This window comes from Mirounga angustirostris, unplaced genomic scaffold (genome assembly GCF_029215605.1).
Source record: "Mirounga angustirostris isolate CCGP_5_RB_7025 unplaced genomic scaffold, mMirAng1.0.hap1 SCAF_3, whole genome shotgun sequence".
NCBI lineage: Eukaryota > Metazoa > Chordata > Mammalia > Carnivora > Phocidae > Mirounga > Mirounga angustirostris.
In genome coordinates this window covers 19,147,524-19,154,322 of record NW_026991711.1, presented here as the reverse complement: position 1 = coordinate 19,154,322, position 6,799 = coordinate 19,147,524, and the positions used below count along the sequence as shown (strand labels likewise).

The following is a 6,799-nucleotide window of genomic DNA, read 5'->3' as shown; positions in this document are numbered from 1 at the left end:
CTATCATTAAAAATAGTGTGGATTTCTCTGCAATCTCTTGTAACTGCCTACCTTCTTCATCCTTTCTATGAACAGATATACTTGATTTAGCAGGGTCATTTGTGTCTGGTCTCCTTCAGTTTAAACCTTTCTTATGTTAGTGAATACTTTGATTCTAGGGTTTCTCATTATTTCCCCGGAGGCACTCATTAATTGAACAAAACATGTATTTTAATTCTGATATTACATTGGGGAAACTCTGCACGGATAAAATTATATGAAGTCTTAATGCAGGGAACAGTCAGATCTGAGATGTAAGAGAAGTTGTAAGGATTCAAGTCCAACACACTTTTTACTACATCACATTGTCTGTGTGGAGTTACTGATCATAAGCTCCAAACAATCTATAGCGTTATAAAGACCAAAAACAATGATACGTATGTGAGAGTAGTTTTTGCACATAAAACTATTCAAGATTTTTCAGTTTACAGAAAGTTCCTCTGCCCTTGCCTCCAGACTCTAACAAGCAGCTTTGTGATGAAACAAAAAATAGAAACAAATTTCCATTGTTTCAATTATCTTTAAAAAAATATCTAGGGTAAAAAATGACAATGACTTAAAACTTAATCTAAATAATTATGAGGACATGGGGGATGGGTATATTGATAGGAATACACAGCATCGGAGGAAACATGAAATCAGATATTGATGATATCTTAAGTATTAATATAGTTTTAAGACCAGTACTTCTAGGGCTCCTGGGTGGCTTAGTTTGTTAAGCGACTGCCTTCGGCTCAAGTCATGATCCTGGAGTCCCAGGATCGAGTCCCGCATCGGGCTCCCTGCTCAGTGGGGAACCTGCTTCTCCCTCTCCCTCCAATCCTCCCCCTTCTCAGGCTCTCTCTCTCTCTCTCTCATTCTTTCTCTCAAATAAATAAATAAAATCTTAAAAAAAAAAAAAGACCAGTACTTTTAGAGAGAAAATTAAATAAGGCAAGGATAAAATTACAACAAATATAAACTCACCCTAGAAAGCCCTGTTTGGAAAGAGGTCAGTTGATACAGATTAATAATGCTGACTCAAAAGTAATATACCTACATAGAGAATTTTGTAGATAAAAATCTGAAGCAAAAATACTCCTTTTTCAAAGACCTTTCTGAATAAATATTATTCAAGAAAAGATACTTGAGTCTTTGATTTTCTACCAGTTACCCTTTAAAATACCATTTCACAAGCCATGTGAAGATAATGAATACAAAATGTGCTTATGTTAGTATTAATGTTGGCTTCTTTATGTTCTAAAACCTATATAAGAAGAACCTTTATTGGGTACAAATAGGTGTCATCATAAACATCATTAAATTCTCTTTATTCATGTATGTGTAAATTCTAGAAATGACTGTCTCCAACTCCTCATGTGTACATTGATGAAAGGGAGGAACCATATCATATTGTCTAAAAAGCAGATAATCTTGATATAGTTCATTTTTATACTGTTTATTCTCAGGATGTAAGGAACTTTCAAGTGCCTGTTTTATAGGATATGCTCCATTCAACAACTCATTTATTATACCTATTTCCAAAATAGAGCAGGCACTCTGGTGCAAAAGAAATGAGACTTGTCCTTGCAATTCAGTAGTTAAACATTATTGAAAGCCTATTGGTAGGTGTTAGGGACTGAATGTTTGTGCCCCACACCCCAATTCATATTGTTAAAGCTCTAACACCCAATGGGATAGTATTTGGAGGTGGATCTTGGGAGTTAATTAGGCTTAGATGAGGTCAGGAAGATGGGGTCAATGTTGGCACCAGATATTGGACTTGTCAGAGCTTTCAGGGCTGTGAGAAATAAATGTCTATTGTTGAAGCCCCGCCATATATAGTGTTTTGTTAGAGTAGACTGAGATAGTAGGTGTCATAGGGAATACCACTAGTCTTAGTGTATTCAAGAGATTTAATTGGATGGGAATATATATTTACCAATCTTTTTAATAGTTTAATAATTGGAAAAATAATAAGTAGTGGAGAAATAATAAGTAGTGACAAAAATTAATAGTTTACAGCCATATTGATACAATTATCCTGGAAGCGGGTTTTACATACAAGAAAACTGAATATAAAAGTGATTAACCAACCCAAATCTCCTAAATCCAAATCTCAGGTTATTTCCTTGAAAAGAATATGCAGGGGCTCCTGGGTGGCTCAGTCGTTAAGCGTCTGCCTTCAGGGCGCCTGGGTGGCTCAGTTGGTTAAGCGACTGCCTTTGGCTCAAGTCATGATCCTGGAGTCCCGGGATCGAGTCCCGCATCGGGCTCCCTGCTCGGCAGGGAGTCTGCTTCTCCCTCTCCCATTCCCCGTTTGTGTTCCCTCTCTCGCTGTGTCTTTCTCTGTCAAATAAATAAATAAAATCTTAAAAAAAAAAAAAAAAGCGTCTGCCTTCAGCTCAGGTCATAATTCCAGGGTCCTGGGATGCAGCCCGGCATCGGGCTCCCTGCTCCGTGGGAAGCCTGCTTCTCCCTTTCCCACTCCCCCTGCTTGTGTTCCCTCTCTCGCTGTCTCTCTCTGTCAAATAAATACAATCTTTAAAGAAAAGAAAAGAAAAGAATATGCAGATTAATTCAGGAGTAGTTTTTAGAGTAAGATTTTTCAAATTGTGACTACTGTAGCATATATACGTACATAGAAATCCTCCTTATGAGAATAATACATGTTTAGGGGTGCCTGGGTGGCTCAGTCGGGATGGAGCCCTACATCGGGCTCCCTGCTCAGCCGGGAGTCTGCTTCTCCCTCTCCCACTCCCCCTGTTTGTGTTCCCTCTCTCGCTGTGTCTCTCTCTGTCAAATAAATAAACAAAATCTTAAAAAAAAAAAAAAGAATAATACATGTTTAGTTATTGTGTTAAAGAAAAATATAGTGTATCAACACAGGCTTAGGCACAGCATAAATATTATAATTTACCAACTGGATATAAATTCTTCAGCCCAGTCTTTACATATCCTGTTTTATACAAAAGGGTAGCAAGGGCAGGGCGCCTGGGTGGCTCAGTTGGTTAAGCGACTGCCTTCGGCTCAGGTCATGATCCTGGAGTCCCTGGATCGAGTCCCGCATCGGGCTCCCTGCTCGGCAGGGAGTCTGCTTCTCCCTCTCCCACTCCCCCCTCTTGTGCTCTTTCTCTCTCTCACTCTCTCTCTCAAATAAATAAATAATATCTTTAAAAAAAAAAAAAGGGTAGCAAGGGCAGAAAATACTCCAGTGAGTAGGTCTAAAGCTATCAAAACCATTAGTTCTGTTTTTTAAATGTTGAGAAATGAAAAATGAAGGAGGGAGATGGAAAAAGAGGGAGGGAGGGAAGGCCAAGACAGCCAAGAGGGTAAGCAGTTTTAAAAATATTTGAACATTGCCATGCACATTGATGTGATTGCCCAGCGGATAGTGGTTCTCTTTTCCTCCCTGGCTGCTTGAAGCTTGGCCACCATCATGAATGACACAGTAACTATCCGGACCAGGAAGTTCATGACTAACCGACTACTTCAGCGGAAATAGATGGTCATTGATGTTCTTCACCGGGAAAGGCAACGGTACCTAAGACAGAAATTCGGGAAAAACTAGCCAAAATGTACAAGACCATACCAGATGTCATATTTTTGTTTGGATTCAGAACCCATTTGGGTGGTGGCAAGACAACTGGCTTTGGCATGATTTATGATTCCTTGGGTTATGCAAAGAAAAATGAACCCAAACACAGACTTGCAAGACATGGCCTGTATGAGAAGAAAAAGACATCAAGAAAACAGCGAAAGGAATGCAAGAACAGAATGAAGAAAGTCAGAGGGACTGCAAAAGCCAGTTGTTGGTGCTGGCAAAAAGAAGAAGGAGTAAAGATGCTGCAGTGGCTTTTTCTGTGGTGGTTGTGCAGATTTTTCATGAGAGGATCAATAAACTAAGAATGTTAATGTGAAAAAATAAAAATAAAAAATAAATAAATAAAAAATATTTGAACATTTACTAAATAGCTACTGGGGGTGAGACATTAGGGAAGGAGGTAAAGCTCTTAAGGTGCTAATTTTAGAAACATAATAGTATTGTGTTTACCCAACTGATTGTTTAGCATTATATGGTCACAGTCTAAGAAGTTTCTCTTGACCACAGTTCAACTTAAACATTCCAAAATCAAAGCTATAAAACTTGAAATCCAACAGTTTGTGGGGAAAAGAAACCACACTCACCCAGTCCCATTCCTGGGAAGCTGATTTACAGAGGTCAGAAATCATAGACTTGATTTGTTCCCTAGGCAAACCTCTGATACCATTAGTGGATGCATGTTTCTTCTCAAAGTACATTAATCTCTGCAGAGTGTGAGCTAAATAATACATTTCAATCTCCCTCCACCATTTTTGGGAAGAGGCAGCATATTGAAATAAAAAATGATATAAGATCAGAGACACAATGTCATAAACATGTGCACTCTTGGCCTAACTCTGATATATTTTACTTCCCAAATGCAACTAAATTATAGGCCTACCTTATCAACACCACTATGAATTTTATCATTTAACTCTAATTGTCCAAATTAGAAGAGTTGAAACTTTCAGACGAATTCACTTAGTCTCATATAAAAGCTGGTTTTTAAATTAAATCAGACCTCAAAATACATTTTATTAAGGCAATTTTCCCTCTGAGACCAATCTCTAAAACCAGAAGGAAAGATGTCCTAAAACTGTCCCTGTATCTTGTCACTGTACCGTAGCAACATCTCCATAATTACATGTATGGATATGGAGCCATTAGTTGATCCCAACCCTGAAGTCATCCTATTTCACTATTGCACTTCAGGTTTTAGAAACTAATAAATTTCTACATTGTTTGTGCCAGTTGGAAACATATTTTCCATGATATACAGCCAAACATATCCTAATTGATCCACAGATTTCCGCCCCCGCCAAAGAATAATCATTACATCCAAAATCATGTGGTGCAGGCTAGACAGGAAGAGGTAAGCACTTGGAACTATAAACTGGCTGTAGGTAGAAAGTTGACTACACCCAATGAACCGAAGTCCAACTCAGTAGGAAGAATACAGACAACAGATGGTGAAGCAAGTAAACATTTGGCCTCCTGACTACTCAACACAATATAATGAAGGTACCTCTGCAGGCGGTACTCTGAAACTCAGCAGAGCAAATGACAAATCTGTCGCAATGTTACGTCCCAGCTATGGAGCCAGTGTTTAGGAAGCATTAACCCGTTCTTAGAAGGGAAGACATGTAAGAGCAAAACAGAAATCCAGGCTCAGACAGACTCTGCTACTAGTTAGATGTCAACATCTTGGATGCTGGAAATAAAAGGGAGAGGGAGAAAGAGAGGAAGAGAAAGACTCGGTATGAACAAAGAGGAAAATTATACTAAAATGTGGACAGATTTGGGGTTGGAGTTCATCTAGTAGGAAAACTGACTTGCTCTTGAGTTACCTGATTATCATTTTAAATCTTTCTTGACTAGAGAGGCAAGCTTCATCCCAGGGGCTAGAATAAGGCAGAGGGAAGTATATGGATGACATAAAGCATCTCTCCCAGGAGAAGGGCAGGAATTCAGAAATGGAGGAGGTGGTAGGTCCCAAGATGATGGCAGAGTCATCTGGAAAGCTCCTGATTCCTTCATAACCACTTGACCTTCCCAAGTTGATACTTGGAACTCACCCCACTTCCCTGACTTTTCACAGGCCTGTGTAGTTAATACTAATAACATTTCAATTTACTTCCACAACTGATAGCCCAATAGGAGTACTGGGCTTAAAGATACCTTAAAATTTTAAAGGCAAATTGAGTCCTGAAAGAAGTGTGCAAAAGAGAATGGGAGATAATATATAAATGAAAACACAAATCATTCCTCCTGTTTTTCCTCCATTTGCTGAGCTCCTACTTAACACATTGTAGCAGAATCAACATACAGGAACTACAACTAAAACTAGTAATAAAAAAAAAAAAAAACCCTCCTAAAAAGTATATTTGAACTAACTTCATCATAGGCCACCAAGCTTCAAAGAAGATAAGACACATGTAGTTATTGTTTAAAATGATTATTCAAATTAATCTCTCTTGTATGAATTTTGCATTAATATCCAGACCATTTGAAAACTATCTAGGTTGTTTCTCTCAACCTTTCCCCCTTCCTAACATGGCATCTTGATTCAGGGGAAAAACACGTCATGGTTCATTGATTGCTAGTCTCTGGTCTTTGCTTGTCTCATATACCTGGCATGGTCTCCTGGTGATGAATTCTGAGGCTGGTGAGAGACGTGTTGTGCTAATGGTGGCCATCTATTATTATAGCTTCTGGGATTATAGTTCTTTTCCCTGCTCCATTGGCTCCATATCTATATTTGCAACTACTGCACATCTCTGATTCTTGGACACGAGTTCCATATGTTGCTTCAGTTAAGACGTCTATTTTGCAAAAAAAAAAAAAAAAAAAAGACGTCTATTTTGCAACTCCATATTCAGAGTTGCCTCATCCCTCAAAATGGCAGCTTCATGAGAGGCATGAAATCTCTCATCTCAGCTATGTTTTCCTCCCTCGTGTGTAAGAACTTCTAGATCGATTACATATCAATGAAAGTCCACGGGGAAGTGGTGGTGATATTTCTGGCTTTCCCACTTAAACATCAACATCCATCAATGCCACAGTATACTTTACACAGTTGAACAGGATGGGTTTCGACCATGATTTGGTAGTAAGAGCCAAAACAAACATTGCTTATACCCTGTCCTTTGGGGGTCTCTACCTCATTATGACTCCTCCTGAAACTACAGAAGGAGACCT

The 6,799-nt window shown here is 38.8% G+C and overlaps 1 pseudogene; it reads left to right on the top strand.

Moving 5' to 3' along the window:
• Positions 1-3,457: 3,457 nt before the first annotated feature.
• On the top strand, positions 3,458-3,859 carry LOC123838747 (small ribosomal subunit protein eS24-like; annotated as a pseudogene).
• Positions 3,860-6,799: the final 2,940 nt, after the last annotated feature.